This window comes from Pseudophryne corroboree, chromosome 1 (genome assembly GCF_028390025.1).
Source record: "Pseudophryne corroboree isolate aPseCor3 chromosome 1, aPseCor3.hap2, whole genome shotgun sequence".
Classification (NCBI taxonomy): domain Eukaryota; kingdom Metazoa; phylum Chordata; class Amphibia; order Anura; family Myobatrachidae; genus Pseudophryne; species Pseudophryne corroboree.
The window spans coordinates 511773648-511788547 of record NC_086444.1 but is presented as its reverse complement, the minus strand read 5'-3'; the positions used below and the strand labels follow the sequence as shown (position 1 = coordinate 511788547).

The following is a 14900-nucleotide window of genomic DNA, read 5'->3' as shown; positions in this document are numbered from 1 at the left end:
AGAGATTTGCAGTGAGTGTTTGTCTAATTCTAAAGTCAATCTTTTCACAAGTAACAAGAAATAGAAACTGTAGAGCAAAGAAGAAAATGAATAACACTGTCAAAAGTGGGATTTGAACCCACGTCTCCAGAGGAGACTGCAACCTGAACGCAGAGCCTTAGACCGCTCGGCCATCCTGACACATGAAACCAATGCTGTTTGAAAAGATGTATATTATGAAATAACCTATCTATAGTTACAATGACAATGTTGCTATTAAAACTGTTAATTTAAAAATTAAATATGAATTGCTTTTCCATTCATTTTAAAGAGGTTTCTAGTTGGCGTTACAATAAAAGTAAGTTTTGTTTTCCATGTTCAGGGTTGGAATCCAAGTGTCTAGAGTTTGTTCTCTAATGGATTTTAACTCAGCAATGAAATTAAATTTGTGAATCTTGCACAAACTGGCTACTTAATTTAGCTCATGGGTTTGATTGGATGCCATTGTAGTGGACCCCAGTGGGGTTTCTGTTCATGACCATTGGCTGAGAAGAGCAGTTTTCTTAAGCCAAAGATATGGAGCCCTCATTCTGAATTTGTGAGATATTTTATTTTGCTACCTCTGTAAATAAAGAATTGTGGATAAAATAATAAAAATAATATGATATACACATATGTGGTTGGTTTCAAGCTCTTTTATCCAGGGAGAATACAATCTGATCTTTTATTGCAACATGGGAAATAATGAAATAATTGATGCATTTTTTATGTTGTAAATTGAAAGAGATTTGCAGTGAGTGTTTGTCTAATTCTAAAGCCAATCTTTTCACAAGTAACAAGAAATAGAAACTGTAGAGCAAAGAAGAAAATGAATAACATTGTCAGAAGTGGGATTTGAACCCACGCCTCTAGAGGAGACTGCGACCTGAACGCAGCGCCTTAGACCGCTCGGCCATCCTGACACATGAAACCCCTGCTTTTTGAAAAGATGTATAGTATGAAATAACCTATCTATAGTTACAATGACAATGTTGCTATTAAAACTGTTAATTTAAAAACTAGATATGAATTGCTTTTCCATTCATTTTAAAGAGGTTTCTAGTTGGCGTTACAATAAAAGTAAGTTTTGTTTTCCATGTTCAGGGTTGGAATCCAAGTGTCTAGAGTTTGTTCCCTAATGGATTTTAACTCAGCAATGAAATGAAATTTGTGAATCTTGCACAAACTGGCTACTTAATTTAGCTCATGGGTTTGATTGGATGCCAATTTAGTGGACCCCAGTGGGGTTTCTGTTCATGACCATTGGCTGAGAAGAGCAGTTTTCTTAAGCCAAAGATATGGAGCCCTCATTCTGAATTTGTGAGATATTTTATTTTGCTACCTCTGTAAATAAAGAATTGTGGATCAAATAATAAAAATAATATGATAAACACATATGTGGTTGGTTTCAAGCTCTTTTATCCAGGGAGAATACAATCTGATCTTTTATTGCAACATGGGAAATAATGACATAATTGATGCATTTTTTATGTTGTAAATTGAAAGAGATTTGCAGTGAGTGTTTGTCTAATTCTAAAGCCAATCTTTTCACAAGTAACAAGAAATAGAAACTGTAGAGCAAAGAAGAAAATGAATAACATTGTCAGAAGTGGGATTTGAACCCAGGCCACGCAGCGCCTTAGACCGCTCGGCCATCCTCACACATGAAACCACTCCTTTTTAAAAAGATGTATATTATGAAATAACCTATCTATAGTTACAATGACAATGTAGCTATTAAAACTGTTAATTTAAAAACTAGATATGAATTGCTTTTCCATTAATTTTAAAGAGGTTTCTAGTTGGCGTTACAATAAAAGTAAGTTTTGTTTTCCATGTTCAGGGTTGGAATCCAAGTGTCTAGAGTTTGTTCTCTAATGGATTTTAACTCAGCAATGAAATTAAATTTGTGAATCTTGCACAAACTGGCTACTTAATTTAGCTCATGGGTTTGATAGGATGCCATTGTAGTGGACCCCAGTGGGGTTTCTGTTCATGACCATTGGCTGCGAAGAGCAGTTTTCTTAAGCCAAAGATATGGAGCCCTCATTCTGAATTTGTGAGATATTTTATTTTGCTACCTCTGTAAATAAAGAATTGTGGATCAAATAATAAAAATAATATGATATACACATATGTGGTTGGTTTCAAGCTCTTTTATCCAGAGAGAATACAATCTGATCTTCTATTGCAACATGGGAAATAATGAAATAATTGATGCATTTTTTATGTTGTAAATTGAAAGAGATTTGCAGTGAGTGTTTGTCTAATTCTAAAGCCAATCTTTTCACAAGTAACAAGAAATAGAAACTGTAGAGCAAAGAAGAAAATGAATAACATTGTCAGAAGTGGGATTTGAACCCAGGCCACTCAGCGCCTTAGACCGCTCGGCCATCCTGACACATGAAACCACTGCTTTTTGAAAAGATGTATATTATGAAATAACCTATCTATAGTTACAATGACAATGTTGCTATTAAAACTGTTAATTTAAAAAATAAATATGAATTGCTTTTCCATTCATTTTAAAGAGGTTTCTAGTTGGCGTTACAATAAAAGTAAGTTTTGTTTTCCATGTTCAGGGTTGGAATCCAAGTGTCTAGAGTTTGTTCTCTAATGGATTTTAACTCAGCAATGAAATGAAATTTGTGAATCTTGCACAAACTGGCTACTTAATTTAGCTCATGGGTTTGATTGGATGCCATTGTAGTGGACCCCAGTGGGGTTTCTGTTCATGACCATTGGCTGAGAAGAGCAGTTTTCTTAAGCCAAAGATATGGAGCCCTCATTCTGAATTTGTGAGATATTTTATTTTGCTACCTCTGTAAATAAAGAATTGTGGATCAAATAATAAAAATAATATGATATACACATATGTGGTTGGTTTCAAGCTCTTTTATCCAGAGAGAATACAATCTGATCTTCTATTGCAACATGGGAAATAATGAAATAATTGATGCATTTTTTATGTTGTAAATTGAAAGAGATTTGCAGTGAGTGTAAGTCTAATTCTAAAGTCAATCTTTTCACAAGTAACAAGAAATAGAAACTGTAGAGCAAAGAAGAAAATTAATAACATTGTCAGAAGTGGGATTTGAACCCACGCCTCCAGAGGAGACTGCGACCTTAACGTAGCGCCTTAGACCGCTCGGCCATCCTGACACATGAAACAGCTACTTTTTTAAAAGATGTATATTATGAAATAACCTATCTATAGTTACAATGACAATGTTGCTATTAAAACTGTTAATTTAAAAACTAAATATGAATTGCTTTTCCATTCATTTTAAAGAGGTTTCTAGTTGGCGTTACAATAAAAGTAAGTTTTGTTTTCCATGTTCAGGGTTGGAATCCAAGTGTCTAGAGTTTGTTCTCTAATGGATTTTAACTCAGCAATGAAATTAAATTTGTGAATCTTGCACAAACTGGTTATTTAATTTAGCTCATGGGTTCGATTGGATGCCATTGTAGTGGACCCCAGTGGGGTTTTTGTTCATGACCATTGGCTGAGAAGAGCAGTTTTCTTAAGCCAAAGATATGGAGCCCTCATTCTGAATTTGTGAGATATTTTATTTTGCTACCTCTGGAAATAAAGAATTGTGGATCAAATAATAAAAATAATATGATAAACACATATGTGGTTGGTTTCAAGCTCTTTTATCCAGGGAGAATACAATCTGATCTTTTATTGCAACATGGGAAATAATGAAATAATTGATGCATTTTTTATGTTGTAAATTGAAAGAGATTTGCAGTGAGTGTTTGTCTAATTCTAAAGCCAATCTTTTCACAAGTAACAAGAAATAGAAACTGTAGAGCAAAGAAGAAAATGAATAACATTGTCAGAAGTGGGATTTGAACCCAGGCCACGCAGCGCCTTAGACCGCTCGCCCATCCTCACACATGAAACCACTCCTTTTTAAAAAGATGTATATTATGAAATAACCTATCTATAGTTACAATGACAATGTAGCTATTAAAACTGTTAATTTAAAAACTAGATATGAATTGCTTTTCCATTAATTTTAAAGAGGTTTCTAGTTGGCGTTACAATAAAAGTAAGTTTTGTTTTCCATGTTCAGGGTTGGAATCCAAGTGTCTAGAGTTTGTTCTCTAATGGATTTTAACTCAGCAATGAAATGAAATTTGTGAATCTTGCACAAACTGGCTACTTAATTTAGCTCATGGGTTTGATTGGATGCCATTGTAGTGGACCCCAGTGGGGTTTCTGTTCATGACCATTGGCTGAGAAGAGCAGTTTTCTTAAGCCAAAGATATGGAGCCCTCATTCTGAATTTGTGAGATATTTTATTTTGCTACCTCTGTAAATAAAGAATTGTGGATAAAATAATAAAAATAATATGATATACACATATGTGGTTGGTTTCAAGTTCTTTTATCCAGGGAGAATACAATCTGATCTTTTATTGCAACATGGGAAATAATGAAATAATTGATGCATTTTTTATGTTGTAAATTGAAAGAGATTTGCAGTGAGTGTTTGTCTAATTCTAAAGTCAATCTTTTCACAAGTAACAAGAAATAGAAACTGTAGAGCAAAGAAGAAAATGAATAACACTGTCAAAAGTGGGATTTGAACCCACGTCTCCAGAGGAGACTGCAACCTGAACGCAGAGCCTTAGACCGCTCGGCCATCCTGACACATGAAACCAATGCTGTTTGAAAAGATGTATATTATGAAATAACCTATCTATAGTTACAATGACAATGTTGCTATTAAAACTGTTAATTTAAAAATTAAATATGAATTGCTTTTCCATTCATTTTAAAGAGGTTTCTAGTTGGCGTTACAATAAAAGTAAGTTTTGTTTTCCATGTTCAGGGTTGGAATCCAAGTGTCTAGAGTTTGTTCTCTAATGGATTTTAACTCAGCAATGAAATTAAATTTGTGAATCTTGCACAAACTGGCTACTTAATTTAGCTCATGGGTTTGATTGGATGCCATTGTAGTGGACCCCAGTGGGGTTTCTGTTCATGACCATTGGCTGAGAAGAGCAGTTTTCTTAAGCCAAAGATATGGAGCCCTCATTCTGAATTTGTGAGATATTTTATTTTGCTACCTCTGTAAATAAAGAATTGTGGATAAAATAATAAAAATAATATGATATACACATATGTGGTTGGTTTCAAGCTCTTTTATCCAGGGAGAATACAATCTGATCTTTTATTGCAACATGGGAAATAATGAAATAATTGATGCATTTTTTATGTTGTAAATTGAAAGAGATTTGCAGTGAGTGTTTGTCTAATTCTAAAGCCAATCTTTTCACAAGTAACAAGAAATAGAAACTGTAGAGCAAAGAAGAAAATGAATAACATTGTCAGAAGTGGGATTTGAACCCACGCCTCTAGAGGAGACTGCGACCTGAACGCAGCGCCTTAGACCGCTCGGCCATCCTGACACATGAAACCCCTGCTTTTTGAAAAGATGTATAGTATGAAATAACCTATCTATAGTTACAATGACAATGTTGCTATTAAAACTGTTAATTTAAAAACTAGATATGAATTGCTTTTCCATTCATTTTAAAGAGGTTTCTAGTTGGCGTTACAATAAAAGTAAGTTTTGTTTTCCATGTTCAGGGTTGGAATCCAAGTGTCTAGAGTTTGTTCCCTAATGGATTTTAACTCAGCAATGAAATGAAATTTGTGAATCTTGCACAAACTGGCTACTTAATTTAGCTCATGGGTTTGATTGGATGCCAATTTAGTGGACCCCAGTGGGGTTTCTGTTCATGACCATTGGCTGAGAAGAGCAGTTTTCTTAAGCCAAAGATATGGAGCCCTCATTCTGAATTTGTGAGATATTTTATTTTGCTACCTCTGTAAATAAAGAATTGTGGATCAAATAATAAAAATAATATGATAAACACATATGTGGTTGGTTTCAAGCTCTTTTATCCAGGGAGAATACAATCTGATCTTTTATTGCAACATGGGAAATAATGACATAATTGATGCATTTTTTATGTTGTAAATTGAAAGAGATTTGCAGTGAGTGTTTGTCTAATTCTAAAGCCAATCTTTTCACAAGTAACAAGAAATAGAAACTGTAGAGCAAAGAAGAAAATGAATAACGTTGTCAGAAGTGGGATTTGAACCCAGGCCACGCAGCGCCTTAGACCGCTCGGCCATCCTCACACATGAAACCACTCCTTTTTAAAAAGATGTATATTATGAAATAACCTATCTATAGTTACAATGACAATGTAGCTATTAAAACTGTTAATTTAAAAACTAGATATGAATTGCTTTTCCATTAATTTTAAAGAGGTTTCTAGTTGGCGTTACAATAAAAGTAAGTTTTGTTTTCCATGTTCAGGGTTGGAATCCAAGTGTCTAGAGTTTGTTCTCTAATGGATTTTAACTCAGCAATGAAATGAAATTTGTGAATCTTGCACAAACTGGCTACTTAATTTAGCTCATGGGTTTGATTGGATGCCATTGTAGTGGACCCCAGTGGGGTTTCTGTTCATGACCATTGGCTGAGAAGAGCAGTTTTCTTAAGCCAAAGATATGGAGCCCTCATTCTGAATTTGTGAGATATTTTATTTTGCTACCTCTGTAAATAAAGAATTGTGGATAAAATAATAAAAATAATATGATATACACATATGTGGTTGGTTTCAAGTTCTTTTATCCAGGGAGAATACAATCTGATCTTTTATTGCAACATGGGAAATAATGAAATAATTGATGCATTTTTTATGTTGTAAATTGAAAGAGATTTGCAGTGAGTGTTTGTCTAATTCTAAAGTCAATCTTTTCACAAGTAACAAGAAATAGAAACTGTAGAGCAAAGAAGAAAATGAATAACACTGTCAAAAGTGGGATTTGAACCCACGTCTCCAGAGGAGACTGCAACCTGAACGCAGAGCCTTAGACCGCTCGGCCATCCTGACACATGAAACCAATGCTGTTTGAAAAGATGTATATTATGAAATAACCTATCTATAGTTACAATGACAATGTTGCTATTAAAACTGTTAATTTAAAAATTAAATATGAATTGCTTTTCCATTCATTTTAAAGAGGTTTCTAGTTGGCGTTACAATAAAAGTAAGTTTTGCTTTCCATGTTCAGGGTTGGAATCCAAGTGTCTAGAGTTTGTTCTCTAATGGATTTTAACTCAGCAATGAAATTAAATTTGTGAATCTTGCACAAACTGGCTACTTAATTTAGCTCATGGGTTTGATTGAATGCCATTGTAGTGGACCCCAGTGGGGTTTCTGTTCATGACCATTGGCTGAGAAGAGCAGTTTTCTTAAGCCAAAGATATGGAGCCCTCATTCTGAATTTGTGAGATATTTTATTTTGCTACCTCTGTAAATAAAGAATTGTGGATCAAATAATAAAAATAATATGATATACACATATGTGGTTGGTTTCAAGCTCTTTTATCCAGGGAGAATACAATCTGATCTTTTATTGCAACATGGGAAATAATGAAATAATTGATGCATTTTTTATGTTGTAAATTGAAAGAGATTTGCAGTGAGTGTTTGTCTAATTCTAAAGCCAATCTTTTCACAAGTAACAAGAAATAGAAACTGTAGAGCAAAGAAGAAAATGAATAACATTGTCAGAAGTGGGATTTGAACCCAGGCCACTCAGCGCCTTAGACCGCTCGGCCATCCTGACACATGAAACCACTGCTTTTTGAAAAGATGTATATTATGAAATAACCTATCTATAGTTACAATGACAATGTTGCTATTAAAACTGTTAATTTAAAAAATAAATATGAATTGCTTTTCCATTCATTTTAAAGAGGTTTCTAGTTGGCGTTACAATAAAAGTAAGTTTTGTTTTCCATGTTCAGGGTTGGAATCCAAGTGTCTAGAGTTTGTTCTCTAATGGATTTTAACTCAGCAATGAAATGAAATTTGTGAATCTTGCACAAACTGGCTACTTAATTTAGCTCATGGGTTTGATTGGATGCCATTGTAGTGGACCCCAGTGGGGTTTCTGTTCATGACCATTGGCTGAGAAGAGCAGTTTTCTTAAGCCAAAGATATGGAGCCCTCATTCTGAATTTGTGAGATATTTTATTTTGCTACCTCTGTAAATAAAGAATTGTGGATCAAATAATAAAAATAATATGATATACACATATGTGGTTGGTTTCAAGCTCTTTTATCCAAGAAGAATACAATCTGATCTTTTATTGCAACATGGGAAATAATGAAATAATTGATGCATTTTTTATGTTGTAAATTGAAAGAGATTTGCAGTGAGTGTTTGTTTAATTCTAAAGTCAATCTTTTCACAAGTAACAAGAAATAGAAACTGTAGAGCAAAGAAGAAAATGAATAACATTGTCAGAAGTGGGATTTGAACCCACGCCTCCAGAGGAGACTGCGACCTGAACGCAGCGCCTTAGACCGCTCGGCCATCCTGACACATGAAACCCCTGCTTTTTGAAAAGATGTATATTATGAAATAACCTATCTATAGTTACAATGACAATGTTGCTATTAAAACTGTTAATTTAAAAACTAGATATGAATTGCTTTTCCATTCATTTTAAAGAGGTTTCTATTTGGCGTTACAATAAAAGTAAGTTTTGTTTTCCATGTTCAGGGTTGGAATCCAAGTGTCTAGAGTTTGTTCCCTAATGGATTTTAACTCAGCAATGAAATGAAATTTGTGAATCTTGCACAAACTGGCTACTTAATTTAGCTCATGGGTTTGATTGGATGCCAATTTAGTGGACCCCAGTGGGGTTTCTGTTCATGACCATTGGCTGAGAAGAGCAGTTTTCTTAAGCCAAAGATATGGAGCCCTCATTCTGAATTTGTGAGATATTTTATTTTGCTACCTCTGTAAATAAAGAATTGTGGATCAAATAATAAAAATAATATGATATACACATATGTGGTTGGTTTCAAGCTCTTTTATCCAGGGAGAATACAATCTGATCTTTTATTGCAACATGGGAAATAATGAAATAATTGATGCATTTTTTATGTTGTAAATTGAAAGAGATTTGCAGTGAGTGTAAGTCTAATTCTAAAGTCAATCTTTTCACAAGTAACAAGAAATAGAAACTGTAGAGCAAAGAAGAAAATGAATAACATTGTCAGAAGTGGGATTTGAACCCAGGCCATGCAGCGCCTTAGACCGCTCGGCCATCCTCACACATGAAACCACTCCTTTTTAAAAAGATGTATATTATGAAATAACCTATCTATAGTTACAATGACAATGTAGCTATTAAAACTGTTAATTTAAAAACTAGATATGAATTGCTTTTCCATTAATTTTAAAGAGGTTTCTAGTTGGCGTTACAATAAAAGTAAGTTTTGTTTTCCATGTTCAGGGTTGGAATCCAAGTGTCTAGAGTTTGTTCTCTAATGGATTTTAACTCAGCAATGAAATGAAATTTGTGAATCTTGCACAAACTGGCTACTTAATTTAGCTCATGGGTTTGATTGGATGCCATTGTAGTGGACCCCAGTGGGGTTTCTGTTCATGACCATTGGCTGAGAAGAGCAGTTTTCTTAAGCCAAAGATATGGAGCCCTCATTCTGAATTTGTGAGATATTTTATTTTGCTACCTCTGTAAATAAAGAATTGTGGATAAAATAATAAAAATAATATGATATACACATATGTGGTTGGTTTCAAGCTCTTTTATCCAAGAAGAATACAATCTGATCTTTTATTGCAACATGGGAAATAATGAAATAATTGATGCATTTTTTATGTTGTAAATTGAAAGAGATTTGCAGTGAGTGTTTGTTTAATTCTAAAGTCAATCTTTTCACAAGTAACAAGAAATAGAAACTGTAGAGCAAAGAAGAAAATGAATAACATTGTCAGAAGCGGGATTTGAACCCACGCCTCCAGAGGAGACTGCGACCTGAACGCAGCGCCTTAGACCGCTCGACCATCCTGACACATGAAACCACTGCTTTTTGAAAAGATGTATATTATGAAATAACATATCTATAGTTACAATGACAATGTTGCTATTAAAACTGTTAATTTAAAAACTAGATATGAATTGCTTTTCCATTCATTTTAAAGAGGTTTCTAGTTGGCGTTACAATAAAAGTAAGTTTTGTTTTCCATGTTCAGGGTTGGAATCCAAGTGTCTAGAGTTTGTTCTCTAATGGATTTTAACTCAGCAATGAAATTAAATTTGTGAATCTTGCACAAACTGGTTATTTAATTTAGCTCATGGGTTCGATTGAATGCCATTGTAGTGGACCCCAGTGGGGTTTTTGTTCATGACCATTGGCTGAGAAGAGCAGTTTTCTTAAGCCAAAGATATGGAGCCCTCATTCTGAATTTGTGAGATATTTTATTTTGCTACCTCTGTAAATAAAGAATTGTGGATCAAATAATAAAAATAATATGATATACACATATGTGGTTGGTTTCAAGCTCTTTTATCCAGGGAGAATACAATCTGATCTTTTATTGCAACATGGGAAATAATGAAATAATTGATGCATTTTTTATGTTGTAAATTGAAAGAGATTTGCAGTGAGTGTTTGTCTAATTCTAAAGCCAATCTTTTCACAAGTAACAAGAAATAGAAACTGTAGAGCAAAGAAGAAAATGAATAACATTGTCAGAAGTGGGATTTGAACCCAGGCCACGCAGCGCCTTAGACCGCTCGGCCATCCTCACACATGAAACCACTCCTTTTTAAAAAGATGTATATTATGAAATAACCTATCTATAGTTACAATGACAATGTAGCTATTAAAACTGTTAATTTAAAAACTAGATATGAATTGCTTTTCCATTAATTTTAAAGAGGTTTCTAGTTGGCGTTACAATAAAAGTAAGTTTTGTTTTCCATGTTCAGGGTTGGAATCCAAGTGTCTAGAGTTTGTTCTCTAATGGATTTTAACTCAGCAATGAAATGAAATTTGTGAATCTTGCACAAACTGGCTACTTAATTTAGCTCATGGGTTTGATTGGATGCCATTGTAGTGGACCCCAGTGGGGTTTCTGTTCATGACCATTGGCTGAGAAGAGCAGTTTTCTTAAGCCAAAGATATGGAGCCCTCATTCTGAATTTGTGAGATATTTTATTTTGCTACCTCTGTAAATAAAGAATTGTGGATAAAATAATAAAAATAATATGATATACACATATGTGGTTGGTTTCAAGCTCTTTTATCCAAGAAGAATACAATCTGATCTTTTATTGCAACATGGGAAATAATGAAATAATTGATGCATTTTTATGTTGTAAATTGAAAGAGATTTGCAGTGAGTGTTTGTTTAATTCTAAAGTCAATCTTTTCACAAGTAACAAGAAATAGAAACTGTAGAGCATGGGTCTTCAACCTGCGGCCCTCCAGCTGCTGTGGAACTACACATCCCAGCATGCTCTGCAACAGTTTTGCTATTAAGGCATGCTAAAACCGAGGCAGGGCATGCTGGGATGTGTAGTTCCACAGCAGCTGGAGGGCCGCAGGTTGAAGACCCATGCTGTAGAGCAAAGAAGAAAATGAATAACATTGTCAGAAGTGGGATTTGAACCCACGCCTCCAGAGGAGACTGCGACCTGAACGCAGCGCCTTAGACCGCTCGGCCATCCTGACACATGAAACCCCTGCTTTTTGAAAAGATGTATATTATGAAATAACCTATCTATAGTTACAATGACAATGTTGCTATTAAAACTGTTAATTTAAAAACTAGATATGAATTGCTTTTCCATTCATTTTAAAGAGGTTTCTAGTTGGCGTTACAATAAAAGTAAGTTTTGTTTTCCATGTTCAGGGTTGGAATCCAAGTGTCGAGAGTTTGTTCCCTAATGGATTTTAACTCAGCAATGAAATGAAATTTGTGAATCTTGCACAAACTGGCTACTTAATTTAGCTCATGGGTTTGATTGGATGCCAATTTAGTGGACCCCAGTGGGGTTTCTGTTCATGACCATTGGCTGAGAAGAGCAGTTTTCTTAAGCCAAAGATATGGAGCCCTCATTCTGAATTTGTGAGATATTTTATTTTGCTACCTCTGTAAATAAAGAATTGTGGATCAAATAATAAAAATAATATGATATACACATATGTGGTTGGTTTCAAGCTCTTTTATCCAGGGAGAATACAATCTGATCTTTTATTGCAACATGGGAAATAATGAAATAATTGATGCATTTTTTATGTTGTAAATTGAAAGAGATTTGCAGTGAGTGTAAGTCTAATTCTAAAGTCAATCTTTTCACAAGTAACAAGAAATAGAAACTGTAGAGCAAAGAAGAAAATGAATAACATTGTCAGAAGTGGGATTTGAACCCAGGCCACGCAGCGCCTTAGACCGCTCGGCCATCCTCACACATGAAACCACTCCTTTTTAAAAAGATGTATATTATGAAATAACCTATCTATAGTTACAATGACAATGTAGCTATTAAAACTGTTAATTTAAAAACTAGATATGAATTGCTTTTCCATTAATTTTAAAGAGGTTTCTAGTTGGCGTTACAATAAAAGTAATTTTTGTTTTCCATGTTCAGGGTTGGAATCCAAGTGTCTAGAGTTTGTTCTCTAATGGATTTTAACTCAGCAATGAAATTAAATTTGTGAATCTTGCACAAACTGGCTACTTAATTTAGCTCATGGGTTTGATTGGATGCCATTGTAGTGGACCCCAGTGGGGTTTCTGTTCATGACCATTGGCTGAGAAGAGCAGTTTTCTTAAGCCAAAGATATGGAGCCCTCATTCTGAATTTGTGAGATATTTTATTTTGCTACCTCTGTAAATAAAGAATTGTGGATCAAATAATAAAAATAATATGATATACACATATGTGGTTGGTTTCAAGCTCTTTTATCCAGGGAGAATACAATCTGATCTTTTATTGCAACATGGGAAATAATGAAATAATTGATGCATTTTTTATGTTGTAAATTGAAAGAGATTTGCAGTGAGTGTTTGTCTAATTCTAAAGCCAATCTTTTCACAAGTAACAAGAAATAGAAACTGTAGAGCAAAGAAGAAAATGAATAACATTGTCAGAAGTGGGATTTGAACCGAGGCCACTCAGCGCCTTAGACCGCTCGGCCATCCTGACACATGAAACCACTGCTTTTTGAAAAGATGTATATTATGAAATAACCTATCTATAGTTACAATGACAATGTTGCTATTAAAACTGTTAATTTAAAAAATAAATATGAATTGCTTTTCCATTCATTTTAAAGAGGTTTCTAGTTGGCGTTACAATAAAAGTAAGTTTTGTTTTCCATGTCCAGGGTTGGAATCCAAGTGTCTAGAGTTTGTTCTCTAATGGATTTTAACTCAGCAATGAAATGAAATTTGTGAATCTTGCACAAACTGGCTACTTAATTTAGCTCATGGGTTTGATTGGATGCCATTGTAGTGGACCCCAGTGGGGCTTCTGTTCATGACCATTGGCTGAGAAGAGCAGTTTTCTTAAGCCAAAGATATGGAGCCCTCATTCTGAATTTGTGAGATATTTTATTTTGCTACCTCTGTAAATAAAGAATTGTGGATAAAATAATAAAAATAATATGATATACACATATGTGGTTGGTTTCAAGCTCTTTTATCCAAGAAGAATACAATCTGATCTTTTATTGCAACATGGGAAATAATGAAATAATTGATGCATTTTTATGTTGTAAATTGAAAGAGATTTGCAGTGAGTGTTTGTTTAATTCTAAAGTCAATCTTTTCACAAGTAACAAGAAATAGAAACTGTAGAGCATGGGTCTTCAACCTGCGGCCCTCCAGCTGCTGTGGAACTACACATCCCAGCATGCTCTGCAACAGTTTTGCTATTAAGGCATGCTAAAACCGAGGCAGGGCATGCTGGGATGTGTAGTTCCACAGCAGCTGGAGGGCCGCAGGTTGAAGACCCATGCTGTAGAGCAAAGAAGAAAATGAATAACATTGTCAGAAGTGGGATTTGAACCCACGCCTCCAGAGGAGACTGCGACCTGAACGCAGCGCCTTAGACCGCTCGGCCATCCTGACACATGAAACCCCTGCTTTTTGAAAAGATGTATATTATGAAATAACCTATCTATAGTTACAATGACAATGTTGCTATTAAAACTGTTAATTTAAAAACTAGATATGAATTGCTTTTCCATTCATTTTAAAGAGGTTTCTAGTTGGCGTTACAATAAAAGTAAGTTTTGTTTTCCATGTTCAGGGTTGGAATCCAAGTGTCGAGAGTTTGTTCCCTAATGGATTTTAACTCAGCAATGAAATGAAATTTGTGAATCTTGCACAAACTGGCTACTTAATTTAGCTCATGGGTTTGATTGGATGCCAATTTAGTGGACCCCAGTGGGGTTTCTGTTCATGACCATTGGCTGAGAAGAGCAGTTTTCTTAAGCCAAAGATATGGAGCCCTCATTCTGAATTTGTGAGATATTTTATTTTGCTACCTCTGTAAATAAAGAATTGTGGATCAAATAATAAAAATAATATGATATACACATATGTGGTTGGTTTCAAGCTCTTTTATCCAGGGAGAATACAATCTGATCTTTTATTGCAACATGGGAAATAATGAAATAATTGATGCATTTTTTATGTTGTAAATTGAAAGAGATTTGCAGTGAGTGTTTGTCTAATTCTAAAGCCAATCTTTTCACAAGTAACAAGAAATAGAAACTGTAGAGCAAAGAAGAAAATGAATAACATTGTCAGAAGTGGGATTTGAACCCAGGCCACGCAGCGCCTTAGACCGCTCGGCCATCCTCACACATGAAACCACTCCTTTTTAAAAAGATGTATATTATGAAATAACCTATCTATAGTTACAATGACAATGTTGCTATTAAAACTGTTAATTTAAAAAATAAATATGAATTGCTTTTCCATTCATTTTAAAGAGGTTTCTAGTTGGCGTTACA

The 14900-nt window shown here is 34.4% G+C and overlaps 10 non-coding genes across 10 annotated transcripts; all 10 read right to left on the bottom strand.

Annotated features, from left to right (window-relative positions):
• Positions 1-97: 97 nt before the first annotated feature.
• On the bottom strand, positions 98-180 carry TRNAL-CAG (transfer RNA leucine (anticodon CAG)). Its single transcript has one exon. It is a non-coding gene; the product is annotated as a tRNA-Leu (tRNA).
• Positions 181-858: 678 nt separating this feature from the next.
• TRNAL-CAG (transfer RNA leucine (anticodon CAG)) lies at positions 859-941 on the bottom strand. Its single transcript has one exon. It is a non-coding gene; the product is annotated as a tRNA-Leu (tRNA).
• Positions 942-3097: 2156 nt separating this feature from the next.
• Positions 3098-3180, bottom strand: TRNAL-AAG (transfer RNA leucine (anticodon AAG)). Its single transcript has one exon. It is a non-coding gene; the product is annotated as a tRNA-Leu (tRNA).
• Positions 3181-4597: 1417 nt separating this feature from the next.
• Positions 4598-4680, bottom strand: TRNAL-CAG (transfer RNA leucine (anticodon CAG)). The gene has a single exon. It is a non-coding gene; the product is annotated as a tRNA-Leu (tRNA).
• Positions 4681-5358: 678 nt separating this feature from the next.
• On the bottom strand, positions 5359-5441 carry TRNAL-CAG (transfer RNA leucine (anticodon CAG)). Its single transcript has one exon. It is a non-coding gene; the product is annotated as a tRNA-Leu (tRNA).
• Positions 5442-6858: 1417 nt separating this feature from the next.
• Positions 6859-6941, bottom strand: TRNAL-CAG (transfer RNA leucine (anticodon CAG)). Its single transcript has one exon. It is a non-coding gene; the product is annotated as a tRNA-Leu (tRNA).
• A 1417-nt stretch (positions 6942-8358) lies between these two features.
• Positions 8359-8441, bottom strand: TRNAL-CAG (transfer RNA leucine (anticodon CAG)). Its single transcript has one exon. It is a non-coding gene; the product is annotated as a tRNA-Leu (tRNA).
• Positions 8442-9858: 1417 nt separating this feature from the next.
• On the bottom strand, positions 9859-9941 carry TRNAL-CAG (transfer RNA leucine (anticodon CAG)). Its single transcript has one exon. It is a non-coding gene; the product is annotated as a tRNA-Leu (tRNA).
• Positions 9942-11523: 1582 nt separating this feature from the next.
• Positions 11524-11606, bottom strand: TRNAL-CAG (transfer RNA leucine (anticodon CAG)). The gene has a single exon. It is a non-coding gene; the product is annotated as a tRNA-Leu (tRNA).
• A 2321-nt stretch (positions 11607-13927) lies between these two features.
• On the bottom strand, positions 13928-14010 carry TRNAL-CAG (transfer RNA leucine (anticodon CAG)). The gene has a single exon. It is a non-coding gene; the product is annotated as a tRNA-Leu (tRNA).
• Between the last annotated feature and the right edge of the window lie 890 nt (positions 14011-14900).